The sequence below is a fragment of the Triticum aestivum genome, chromosome 4D (assembly GCF_018294505.1).
Source record: "Triticum aestivum cultivar Chinese Spring chromosome 4D, IWGSC CS RefSeq v2.1, whole genome shotgun sequence".
NCBI lineage: Eukaryota > Viridiplantae > Streptophyta > Magnoliopsida > Poales > Poaceae > Triticum > Triticum aestivum.
This window is the reverse complement of record NC_057805.1, coordinates 241419439-241432989: the sequence shown is the minus strand read 5'-3', so window position 1 is coordinate 241432989 and position 13551 is coordinate 241419439. Positions and strand designations below refer to the sequence as shown.

The 13551-nt window shown below is 42.8% G+C and overlaps 1 non-coding gene across 1 annotated transcript; it reads left to right on the top strand.

Moving 5' to 3' along the window:
- Positions 1 to 11734: 11734 nt before the first annotated feature.
- TRNAC-GCA (transfer RNA cysteine (anticodon GCA)) lies at positions 11735 to 11805 on the top strand. The gene has a single exon. It is a non-coding gene; the product is annotated as a tRNA-Cys (tRNA).
- The last annotated feature ends 1746 nt before the right edge of the window (positions 11806 to 13551 follow it).

Here is a 13551-nt window from a genome sequence, read left to right as displayed (position 1 = left end):
TTTCCTAAGGCCTTGAATTCGTTGGCAAGGTGATCAGGGTCCTCTCCCTGGTCCTACGAACCAGTCACTTCTCTCCTGGGATTGAATATGTTTTGCCTTTCCCCGATGGTTCCGCATTCCTATGTGGGTAGGATTCGCCAGGGATGAGCGTCTTATTTAGCCTATGTGAAGCGCGAAGCATAAGAGAAGAGTGTAGCGAAGCGAGTGTAATACTTGTAGTAAATATAAGTAGTGTCAAAGCCTACACTGGCTTATCTCTACAGATGTTTTCAGGACGAAGACGGTGATACGATACCACTCGCCAGTGATGTTAAGATTCACTCATAGCATAGGTGGAAGATCCATCCTATTTTCTTTATAGATTTATTTGTTTAAAGAAAATACGCCTAAAAATCATACAGGGAACCTACTCTTGGTATCCTTTACCACATTCATTTTCCATATTCCCTTTCTAACGTTCAGACGCTATCGTACCTCAGGGAAAATCCAAATTTCTATCAATGATTCCCACCCAACTCTGGAATGACTCTCCCCTCTCTCCCTTAACATATCGAAGGCCTCTTCTCCGTCAACCGCACCTTAATAGCTCAGACTTCCGAGCCTTGCTGGATGATGCAGAAGGTCCAACATCAAAGGATCAATTGAATAACCAACTCTCCCGCCCCGCTGCCGCTACTGCTCGAAAGCCTTTGGATCCCCTACAGGACTGTTATGAGCCCCTACAAGGAGTACAAATAAAGCCGAAACCAGATACAGGAAGTGTTGACCCTTTTGTCTTGAGCTGATTCTCCTTATTTTAGAGCTGTGGCGAAGGTAAATTGAGCTCTGGCCTGTGGGGAAGGAAAAGGCTCTGATGAAGCTCCAGGGATTACAGGAAGGTTTAGGCCTTGTGAGCAGCTCCAAATGGTTAGAAAAGAAGATGGTCCCACCCTTACTTCGGCTTGAGGAGTCGTTTTCTCGCTATCTTCCTCGTCTGGATTAGCCTTTTAGTAGCCTTGTAGGTTGTTTGAGTTTCAGGAAAGGAAGAGGTGCTTTCTAAAACAGCCGTTACCGCTATGTTTTTTTTCAATAAGTTCTTTTAGAGCATCGTGCCCCACTGTCCGAATAAAGTGTGCGCCTAAGGTGTCATGTGTTTAAGAATATACATATAATAGAAATACTTTCCCAATCTGTATAAGAGGAAAGAAGGGTCCGGCAATAAGCAGTAAAATAATAACCCGCAGAAGAAGTTTAATCACTTCCAGAGATCGGAGCCAGACAAACATAAGACTCCACGGCGGCACGATCGGGATGATCCAAACGGGTCAAAAATGAGTCAAAACTTGTAGAACCCCGGTTTTGGCCTTGTTACTAAGGACAAATTGACATACTTAGCAAACAGAGATAGAATTATTTCAAAAAGAGATCAAGAAAGAGCCATTTCCCAACCAAATAAAACAGGAAAGCATGAGGCTGGAAGCCCTTTCTCATTTCGAATTTCATCTTAGTATCGGTAATGCCCCGCCCAAAAGTATTTCATCACAATCACACGGTAGCTTGGTTGGAAAAGCTAGTTTGCACCCACTACCTAATACCTTCTCGTCAGTATTGAATTCTCCATGCTTTCTCCTTGCTTTGTAGTCATTTTCTATGAGTAATCGGTCCGAACTCAATTTCAAGAAAAAACTCTATCTCGCCTGTGTCCAAAAGTAGTGAAAATGGTATTTAGCTTAGTCAATATACAACACAACTGTTGATTCTTCGCGAGATGAAAACCCTTTGTCCTCCGTCTGCAGGGGTAATTCCTGAGAAATGTGCTACTAGCCCTTGTTTTTGTCATGTCCACAGGCCTTTCCATTCGTCTTTATTCGTCTTTCTTTCGGCAATCTATGCATGATTCTACTTCTTGAACCACCGAATCCGCTTTTGAAAATGGATAACTAGCTCCATTCTACGTCTAGTACTAAGGATGGGCCCAAAGCACACTTTTGAAAGGCATCGGTCACCTTAAAAACCCCAAAAGTAGGAAGTCTAGCGTGCTTCTTTAGTGCTGCTCTTCGATCAGATGCTTTCTCATTGAACGAGGCATATTAAAGTGCAAGAAGTTCCAGGTCGAGTCCCGAGAAGGTGATAGTTGATTTTGATCATGAAGTTGGCACTGGACTTTGGAATTGATTCTGGACCCCCACCTGCTCAGGACGCCCCGCGTTTTCAGGACGATCCCATTACGGATTTTCTGGAGGGGGACACGCTTGACCCAGCGCAAAAACGGGAATTCAGAAATATTCTGAATTTCTTGAAGACCAAAAGCAGAACGAACCTTCAAAATGAGCGAATCGTAATAAAAAGATGTTGGGGGCGGGCGAGGGTAGTAGTTACGAATCCAGGTCAGAAGAGACGGTCGCACCTCTATCAGGGCCTTCTCGGGGTCTTGAGCAATGTTAATTTGCATTGATTGCAAACAGGGTGCGGGATTCTCTGGCGGAAACAAAGAAATGGTCCCGGACAAAGGAAGCAGTCTCTTCAGTCCGGCGCATGCCTCAAATTCATTTTCCTTTGAATTACTCATTTTTTTGAATTTCGCACCAGAAACTTTTCTAGGAGAAGTTCGAATCCGTTCCATTCGGATATTGATCGGTCTTGGTTTGACATGGTTTACGCGTTACTGGTACCTAGAAGAGTCAATTTCTCCATTAGCTAAACCCTTTATTACCCTACCTTTGGACTTGTATTTTGTTTGTACACAATCAACAGAGGGCCCCCCGACATATGTTGCAACATCTTCAATAGCATGCTCTTACTTCGTCTTTCCCTTAATTAGTCATCATATTTGGTGCTTTTCGATCCCCAGTTGCTATGGGGAACAAAGGCAAAAATACAATAGAATCCTCCATTTAAGTGGTTCCCGCTTCTCCTTGTTCCTGCTCCTAACTCCTCCCCGGGTAGTTCCCAATGTTTGGCACTCCATACTTCATGGGTGCAACATCAACAAATTCGCTCATGATCAAGTTACAACCTAAGATCTATGACTATATGATGTTAATTGTTCGTATTTTGTTCATTCCATCGGTATGCTTCCAGGTACCTGTAATTGTGATCTCTTTGCCAGAACCAATGGGTCTTTCTGTGGAAACCTTCACGAGCAATCATCGTTTTTTGATGGTTTTTCCGCTTTTCATAGCTGCTCTTTCCACACCCCCGGATATCTGGTGCCAAACCGTCACCCCTTTCCTTATATATTCGATAATCGAGTTTGCTATCTTTGTGGCACTGATTGTACAAGTTCGTGAAGAGGGCTGGACGAGTAGAATGAGGGAAAGCGGCTCGATTGAGCAAAAAGAGGAGTAGACTAGAAAACCTAGAACTTCAAAATTCACTATCAATGAATTGCCGAGCAATTCTAAACCAACATATGCTCTGTATAGACGGAATCTCAGATAAGAACCTAACAGAAGTTTTGCGACTCCTTCATGGAATATAGGTCTTAGTATATAAATAATGTCAGTTCAAACCTGACGAGTCGTTATCATCTGTTGCCTAACTGAGTACATTAGCTCTTGTTGCCCTTCTATGGTGGGGGTCCATAGAGAGTTTGTTTTATGAAATATCTGAAAAAGTAAAAAAAAAGAGAGACATGTGGTTGCAACAATCACAAACCATAGAACAAAATGCATATCCCGTGTGTGCTCTAGTTTCGGGTTCTCCTAGACCACCATTATGAACCAAAAACAACCATACCTAGTGAAGGGGACCTCTTCGCAGCTGTCAGTGGAAAGATGGAAATTGGTTCTAAAAGAGCTTAAGAGATATGCTTGGTTGGCAGAATGGAAGGAATGCTATTCTAACGGGAACCGGGAAAAGAATGGTTCCCAATACAGGGCCCGAAGAAGAGAGAAGAAAGGAAGTAGTGAAGGAAGAAATAAAGTACGCGGAACAAAGTGAAAAATCACATAGCTACTAAGTCAAAACGTCCAATGAGAATGGAGATCAAGAGGGACATGAAATCCATTAGCAGCTCTATCAGTTATTTCATTATTAGCATTCCTTAACCAATAGAAAAAGAAAGAGATCACAAGCGTTATCAGTCTCCAGACGCATCTATCTATAAAAAGGAGTAGGGCACCTGATTTGAGATACATACTGGAGTCAAGGATTGAGACCACTAGTGAGAAGGCCAATAAATCATTTTTTTGTATCGGAAGGGAAAGAAGGACCATCCATTGGCAAGCACTAAAGGTAGGAATCTAGTGGCTGCTGCATCAAGCTCTATCCATGATTTTACACTCTAGAGGAGAGAACTGTTGTGAGCCAGCTTTGTAGCGACCTTTCTTATGCGGAAGCAAAACCTGTATTTCTATACGAGTTTCCTTCAGTTTCATAGGGTGAGCAAGCCCATAATATTCCATTTATATCCTGTCTCCCTTTTCTATTGGAGTTACATAGGAGTGGTCCATAGGGGGGCACTAGTTACTGGTTGGGAACCATCGGTCCATAGGCGCGCGAATAGGGGTACATTCAGTTTATTATTTTGGGGTTGTGTGTGGGACTTTCCTCTTGATGTGGAAAAATAGGCTCTTAGGGCATATGCTGCCTTTACCGGAAAAAGAAAGTCAATGGACTTCATGGACGAGGAGGTGGAGGATGAATGGTATGGCTTGCTCACTTGCTTAAAAACTTATTTTCAAAAATAAGGAGACAGAATATAAATCTCCGAATGGATAAAAGCATATTATAGTATTTGCCCATAAGCTTATTCAAAATAGGAGTGCTACATAAGCATATGCTAAAGGGGGAGGAATCCATTTATTATTTATTTCTTAGCCTGGGCCCAACTATGTACAGAGATCTATCTATTATTGCCTGCATCGACAGCAAAGTAAGCTCTCGCTGATGATAGAAGAACAACTCTTAGGGCAGTTGCAAGGAAACTATGAGCTATTTATTGTTCCTTTCTTAGAAAAAAAAGATAAAGGATGGCTTATGGTCTATTTTCTTACTTGACTATCCTACCTGACTTGGCCAATAAAAGATACCTAGCATGACACATCAGCTACGCCATCTGAGCCTGTCCACATGCTAGTCAGGAAAAATAACCGCTCCGTTCCGTGGGCTTCTTTCATAGCTCTCTTCACGCTCGCTTTACGAGTGCAACCAAGTTCAATAAACTGTTCATGCTAATTCATAGACTATGCTGGTCTATCTAAGAGTATTGTGAGACGCTTCCTTCTCATACACATCTGAAGCAACGTTTGATCATCCGCATCAGAGAGTTTTGCAGGTCCTTGAGAGAACGTTATCCAGTCAGTTATGACTTGACCATAGTCTGAGGTGAAATTGGTCCTGGTCCATAAAACGAAAGGTGCTGGGCAAGCGCAGAGAACTCGTCTGAAGGGGAGTTCCATAGGAATGTTCAACTTCGATCAACCTTGGTTTGGTCCCATGCCTAAAAAAGAAAGAAGATCAAAAACAGAATAAGGGTGATATAACCCACTGCTCGCCTAAGAATGTACTCACGTAATCCCTACTATGGGTTCCCGAAGGATCCAGCTGCTAAGAGGGTCCGAGCCATAACGGATTGGTGTGACCGTAGCGGCGACTGGAATCGATCTGAATGAGGCAATTATGGGACTTATCTTATATAACAATATATATGGAGGAAGGATTCAAAAAAGGTGGGGGTCAAGGTGTATAATACGAGCTCCACTTTTAGGCAATGAGCTAGCTTAACCCTGATTGCTTAAGGTTTAATACAGTCATGTTGGATCTGCTACTAAGAAAGGAAGAGAAAGACTGATTGCGACAGCTCAACCGGATGAGACATCTCTTATTTACAGAACTGTGCCAACGTGTGCCTACATTGTTTGATTTACCAGTTCTGGCTATTGGATTTTGGAATAGAACGAATGAAACTAGTACCAGCTTATCGCCAACCGTGCTCTCTACCAACTCTGCCAACCCCAGACGGGAATATTGATTGCGATTTAGCCGCACCTGAGCCCGCAATTGCTGCCTCTACTCCGCCTACTTCTTGTGCCGACTTCGTCAGCCTCGCGGGGTACTGATTTCCTCCTGCTTTGTGTGCGTGCCATTGACTCCTTTAATGGGTCGAAACCTACTTAGTTCTCATTTTTATTTCGTCTATACAAGAAAAGAAGGATTTGTGTTTAGCAACACAGAGAGTTGAATAAGTAAAAATAAAGTCGTGTGTACCCTTTACCGAAAAGCAAATATGACAGATAGGGTACGACATATTGCTTATTCCTGATTGATCTAGTTGACGACAGTTGCCTTGTTGGACTGATTGTGGATTGGAATAGAAGTTTCTTACATACAGATATTCGTGTTTACTAATTTCGCATACTGGGAATGGAACTTGATGTAACCCACTGGAAACTCTCTTTGAGACTCATTATCTATTATATACGACAGGCTAATTAAGTCCTTCAGTTTCAAAAAGGAGTCTTTCCTTACTTCCTTACACCAAACTGTTATGTTGTTATGCTGCTCGTGCAATCAAAACTTAGAATAGAAGGAAAAGAGTTCCCTCGGGGCCCATCCTCTTCTCCTTTGCTTGTGTGACTATCATGAGAAGAATTCCATTCCAAGAAGTCAAATAACAAGAAAAAGAAACGAGGTCAAGATCCGTTGTTACCAGTACCGACGAAATGGAGAAAGTGTCCTCCGGGAACGCAATCTACTACATTAGTTGGTGTAGCCAAAGAAGAGGATATCCCCTTTTTTGACCCATTGGTCTTCAGACCAGACCCATACCATAGCTACAAACACTTTTGAGTCGGAGGAGACTAGCCAGATCGCCTTCTTGAGGCTCTCTGGGCTTATCGGACGTCAATCTTTATAGCCACTGGTCCCCTTCTCCTTAGCCGTTGGCATGGACGCCATTCTTCCCAATGAACTCGACGATTCCTTCCCTGCGCGTTCTTCTCGACGACGATATGACTGGTAATCAGAAGCGAGAGGCTCTGCTCTCAAAACTGGACCTCCTCGATTCGATCGATGGGAGAAAAAAAAGGTTACGAGCGGCAGAGCACGCACAAGTCTATCAACGTCAACTCAGCCGCGCTTTGGACCGATCCTACGAATAAGAGGCATTAACAAAGCATTTATGAGACACCATACTTTCAATAGGCAAGGGCCAGCCCGAAGATCAACGGGATCTTTCTCCAAGCTAAGTTTCTACCCCCGAGGGAACCGGCCACGATGCGTGGGGGTATCGGTGCTGATAAACTCGTCTCCGCTTATCTTACCTGGAAATGGAAATAAATTATGGTAGATTACCTACCTCATCTGAGATGAACGAATTTCCTACTGAAGATTCATATGCCTATTTTGCTGTTGATGTGGAGGAATTGGTACTAGCCTACTCGATATGTTCCTTGCCTGGTTCGCCATAGGAGGTGCTTTCAGGAAATGAGGAGGGGAATATTCATAGGTATGAATGTTCCGTCAATGGTTAAGGTTGAAGTGAAGGCAAACCTTATTTGAATTTTGATGCCTAATTATTTAGCTCTGGTATTGAGAAAGAAACCATTCATACAGCCAGGTCACAGGAATGCTTCTTCGGCTTACAATTCCGAGTCAACAACCGTAACTCGAGCACTTAGCCCTAGCTCTTGCTCTTTCCTTCCATGCAACGGGTTGCCTGTGTGCCTAATAATATTTACTTACCTCAATGGTGCGCTAACTTTAGAACGAGGATTTGCCAAATTCGTATTAGGGGGGCTATGCAGCAATTCGACCACTGTTACTGTACTAGATATCTCAGGCTTATCCTAAAGAAATTATGGCTTCGCTTCTCTTCTTCCTAGTGATGGATATAGTCTCGATGGCTTTGCCCATGTATGGCATAAAAGTCAAATAGGATATCCTTCAAAAGGGAATTTCATGTGTGAGCACCTCGCCTCTTTTAGGGAAGGTTATTTGCCAAGTGAGTCTGCGCAGCATGCTACAAAACATAAGAATCATTTTCAATCCCATTTGCACCCGGATTCTGCTTCTTTCGAACTAGCAAATGCACATTCAGAGCCAACAACGGATCGGCTTGGCCCATTCCCCATCTGGGGAAGAAAGAGTACCTAGATCTGCATCTACTAAGTATCCCTAAAATTCATGTTATGATCCGGTCTTTCCCAAAGCTAGGGCTTCTTTTCCCATCCCTATCCTCCGCGTCAACCTATACCGGACCCAGAGTCAAAACTAAAAAGAGAATGAAGTCTCGAAAACTCTTAATTAATAAATATTCGTGCGCCTACTTTGCTTATCCTTCTCTGCCCCATTATAGATAGTTGGGTAGAGCGAGAGGGATATCAAGGACTTGAAAAGGGAAGGTTTTTTACGGCTAAGATGTTTCAGTTTGCCCCGACATGAAGCTACCACTTCTCTCCTATTATTTCAAGCTGTTATCTCATTCCCCCCTTTTAGTAGCACCTTTGACCTCTATCGCTCAGAGCACAAATCGTTGTGCTCCTCACTGCTCAAGAGACTTCTTATTTTCTTCTTACCCTTCTAGAAATTCGGGCGACTAAACTCTTTCTCTTTTGGTAGTGGATTCCCTCTTCAACTACTTGCAAACGAAAAAAGTGCGATGTTTCCTTTTTTTCTGGATCGCATTCCTCCAGCTATGTTCTTTCTAACGAAAATCACTCTTCTTTACTAGGATTCCAGTACACGACTATTGCTTTCGCTTTCACCACTCATAATAATAGTGATCTTATATTTGTATTGCAAAATGGAGAGGGAACTACTCACTAATGGTAGTAAAACCGCCCTGCTCTTCTTTGTTAGTATGGAGAGAAGTTGTCCGAAAGGTTGAAAGATGCCAACGTGAGCTAGCGTCTCGTTATGCTTAATAGCATTCCAATCTTTTATTAATAATCACTACTTGTATCTCTTTTGCTTCGCTTGGTTGATTAGTTTCACTACTTCAAATAAAACAATGAACCTTTTCCTGTGGCCAAAGGGACTATGTTCCTAAAGTTCGAATTGATCATTCAGTCGATCTAGGAATCATGCATGGCACAAGGTAAAGGATGGAATGATACATCTGATAAAGATCCTAGAATGGCCTTTTCCGATCTTTTGAAGGGTAAGAATAAGAACTCTGTTGTATCGATGCACTGCTCTCAGGCGAGATTGAACACGAAAAAAGGTGCATCAAGGCGTGAATAAGGAAGAAGTCACCTTTGGTAATAGATTTCTCTTTAGCTTTGAGTGATCCAATCATTGGTGAATGGGTTCAGTAAGGCAGAAGGAAAGGGCCCCTCCCAACCTGGGAAATTCACAGTAGGAAAGACTGGCGCCGATCAGCGAAAGCGAACCCTTCAGTACATCGCGTTCAGCCCTCCCTCAAAATCCCATTTGTTTTATTGAGGAATCACTCTTGACCCTCTAAAGGCTCATCTCCGTCTATACCTCAAAGTCCATCCCTCTCTCATGGAAGCGCTTTAGAGTGCCTAGAAGATCTAGCAAATGGGGGTGCCAATGCTGTCCCAAGACCAGATCACGGTAGGTAGCTGCTTTAAAGAGGTTGGGAGACAGACTGGTGAACAATCTTCTTCTTGTTTTCTCCGACCTAGAGCACTCTTTTTTTCAATCGTACGAAGAAACTCTGTGAAAAACCCAGCTATCACTCCTATGAGACGTCTAATTCCGAACTCCCGATACATTCTTTAGAGTCGACCAAAGGACTCGTTGGTTTGGACATAGTTTCCTTGTTCCTGTGTTTCTGTTTTGTTCTCCCCCTTTTTTCACTTAGTTTAGTTGGAATGGAAAGAGAACTTCCTTCAGTTTTACTTTTTTGTTGCCTGGTTCGGTCTCTCCGAGTGGAATAAGTGGGTCCTACTTCTTTTTCCTGACTGATGAAGGTCGACACTGAAGATCGAATCAAGCGGAGTCTGGATTCCTATGTTCGTACCAACTCAAATGATTGATTAATTGGATCTTTAGTATGCTCACTTCGCTACTCAGCAAGGGTGAAAGAATGACAAAGAGACATACATCACAGAGGATGGGAAGGACCCAATCGCCTGCCTCTTTCTTGGTCCACCCCCCCCCCCCTAGTGGGTACTTTATAGCTCACAACACCAGATTGCTAGATATGTGACATAGAAAAATTGCTTTCATTGACAACAAGACTCTCTTCCTGATTGGGATTGGTCTGTGCAGGATATCCTTCCCTATGAGACTCTTGCTTCCCTTTGAAAGAGGCAGACCCGTACTTCAATTGTCATCTGACGACTCTTCCCCAGCTGTGGACTCAGACCTCTCACAACCAAAAAAAGAAAAAATCAAAATCAAACGAATCCGAATATAACCAATCTATCGCCTTTGATGACTCGTTGAAAGCCTCCTCAACCCAAGCTTCCATCTCCTGCTCCAGACATCGGTGCTTGCCCGCGCCAGTCCATGAAAGGTGGATGAAGGTGAGTTTGACTACGAACACGAGGATGCTGGGAACGATCTCTTTTCGGGGAATCACTCCCGTCGAGAGGCCCTCTTCCTCCCTTTTTTGAATCTGGGAGAGAGCCAAAAGAGAATTCCAGAGAGACCTCGACTCTTTCAGGGAAAGAGGGAGATTGAATGCGAGATGGAGTCCCTGCCGAATGGAATGGACATCCTTGGGGACAGCTGTGTAAGACTTAATTTAACATAAAATTGGACGGAAAAACTGCTAAAAATATCACAAGAAACCCAGCTCAAAGTGAATGGAGAGAGAACCCCTGCACCTTGGAAGGATCTGAAGCTGTTCGGACACTCATAGATAAGTGAACTCCAATCCAGGATCCCTCGAAAAGTGAAGTGAACTAGCCAGGTAGAACAGTCAGGTTAGGAAAAGAGTCTTTCATGTCAAGGTGAACATAGACAGACAAGGTTAGTTTGTTTTCCTTAATTCTCAGAGAAAAGACTCGTTGCTGGAACCGAGAGCACTGGTGATTGCTTTCTTTCTGACCTTCAGCCGAGAAATTCCATACCTTCCACCGACTTGTTTTGTGTGTGGCCAGAACATGATGCTTTCCAATGCCGAGTACTTTTCTTAACAATGTATGAAGCCCATAAAACCGAAATCGATCCAAATCCACGACCTTGACGATCGAGGAAAAAGGGTATGTATTATTATGGTGTGAGCCTTCTTTCTTTTTGGCCTTAGATTATCATAAGCGAGGAATGGTGCGTGGTAGCCTTCAGACTATACTTTATTGTAGGGAAAGGGGAAAAATGGAGAATATCTTTAAGAACTCTAGAAAGAATCTGACTTGGAGCAACAGGGGTCAGGTCACACTATATCAATATCATAATTCTGCTTTTTAAATTGATACTGATTAGCCGTAAATCAATTTGATTTTGTTATGCCATTAAGGAAATACTATTTGGGATACAATATCCATTTTAGAACCGTTCACTACTAACAAATAGAAAATATCAAAATAACAAATAATATAGTTAATGGTTCCAATTTTTCCTAAATTTGGCAGTCTGTGACTGGAAATCCTTTCTCTTTTCAATAGAAAGAGAAGGTAATTAAGCAATGTGTGTTTTGAGATACAATCAATCGAAGAGAATAAAACTGGGTCAAATGAAAAACAAGAATGAATTTATTAAAAGGGATTGGAAAGGGATAAGTACAAAGGGATTCCACGATCTAAAAAAATCAAAAAGGGTTTAATAATCCCCTCCTACGAATAAAAATTAGTAAAATAATGCGGATGAATAATATTTTGCTCGATTTTGGATTGGATTTGGCGGCATGGCCAAGCGGTAAGGCAGGGGACTGCAAATCCTTTATCCCCAGTTCAAATCTGGGTGTCGCCTGACCAAAAAAATACTTAGGATTTCTTATTGTACTAATTGAACTCGACAAATTCTTGCCCTGCATAAGCAAAGGAAAAGAACTAGGCCTGTCGATACTGTATTTTACCATAGTTCTAGTTCTAAAAAAGACTGTCAATTTCATCTTAAAATAGGGCTCTAGCAGGGTTCTGGGTAGTGGCCCAAACCGATACCAATAGGGATGAGGGATATATACTTATGAATTTCATAATTGATTCTATTCCGCAATTCATAACTACGAAAGTTTCACGACCGGATTTTCGGGATATTAATTTCCCAGAAAACGGCCTTTGTGCTCACCAGCCCCAGGATTACTGTTAGCTGATGAGGCACCAACTTGATACAAGAATTCCAAGCAAAGTACAAAATATGTAGTACAAGACCATTGTGGCCTAGGAGTACAACACTTGGTTTCTAGTGGTTGATGGTGGAAGCGGTTTATGGTGCATCTGCATCTATGGGACTCCATTTCCCACAAGAATAGCTGACCAGGATAACTCCTATCTTCGCGAGGCTGCTATCATCATTGCGTAGGTTCCGGGGCTGTCGTCATAACGCTCTTCTCCATGCAAGAAATCTGGCAAAGACAATAGCGAGGGACAAGCCAGTGAGTACGTTTGAATGTACTCGCAAACATTAGGAACACGGGTATAAAATAACAAGGGATAATCATGCTCCGAAATATTCATGATCATAACGTCTGCCACGAAAATCTGTGATGCACGCATGCAGAGAAAATATGAACATGCAATACGGGAGTAAAAAATAGAATGCACTGACCGAGTGTCTGAAATGACTCCTCGAAATGTTGCAAATAAATTAACAATGCCGCAGTCGGGCGTCTGAGCGACACCACATAAAGGGCTTATAAAGAAAATTTAAATAACAAACATGCCGCAGTCGGGCATCTGAGCAACACCACATAAAGGGCTTATAAGGGATAAATAAATAACAAACATGCCGCAGTCGGGCGTCTGAGCGACACCACATAAAGGGCTTATAAGGGATAAATAAATAACAAATATGCCGCAGTCGGGCGTCTGAGCGACACCACATAAAGGGCTTATAAGGGATAAATAAATAACAAACATGCCGCAGTCGGGCGTCTGAGCGACGCCACATAAAGGGCTTATATAAGAATAATCACAGTGAATATCCAGGAGGTAGAACCGTCCCAGGGATACTCAATAATTCAAATAATGTAAATGGTTAGTCCATGGTAATAATAAACATAATACTCTTATGTCACAGGTCATAAACAATATCTAGTCTAGCCGTTTCCCCATCCGAAGACCGTCACTAGATTCTAGTTTAGCCGTTCTCCATCCGAATACCGTTACTATGATCCAGTTTAACCGTTTCTCCATCCGAAAACCGTCACTAGACCCATCTCAGACTGTAGTCCTTACTTATGAACATAGCTATCCAAATAGATATGACCTCTCCAGAGGGTGTACTCTTTACCCACGAGAAACGGATTTATTTAGTCTACCGGGACTAATTCCACCTACGGCCTTTTAATTGAAAACACGCCTGACCTGCACACACCAGCTTAACTTACCGGTGTCTGGAATCACCCACGACACCTGTCAAGCAAAACTCTAAGTGGGGAGGCTACAACCTCGACGTAGCATGGGATCAAATTTATATCGCGCGCTCTAAGGGGTGCCCCCTCTCGGTCCCAACCGGAAACACCCATGCCCCCGGACCAGGTGGCATGCCTACCGG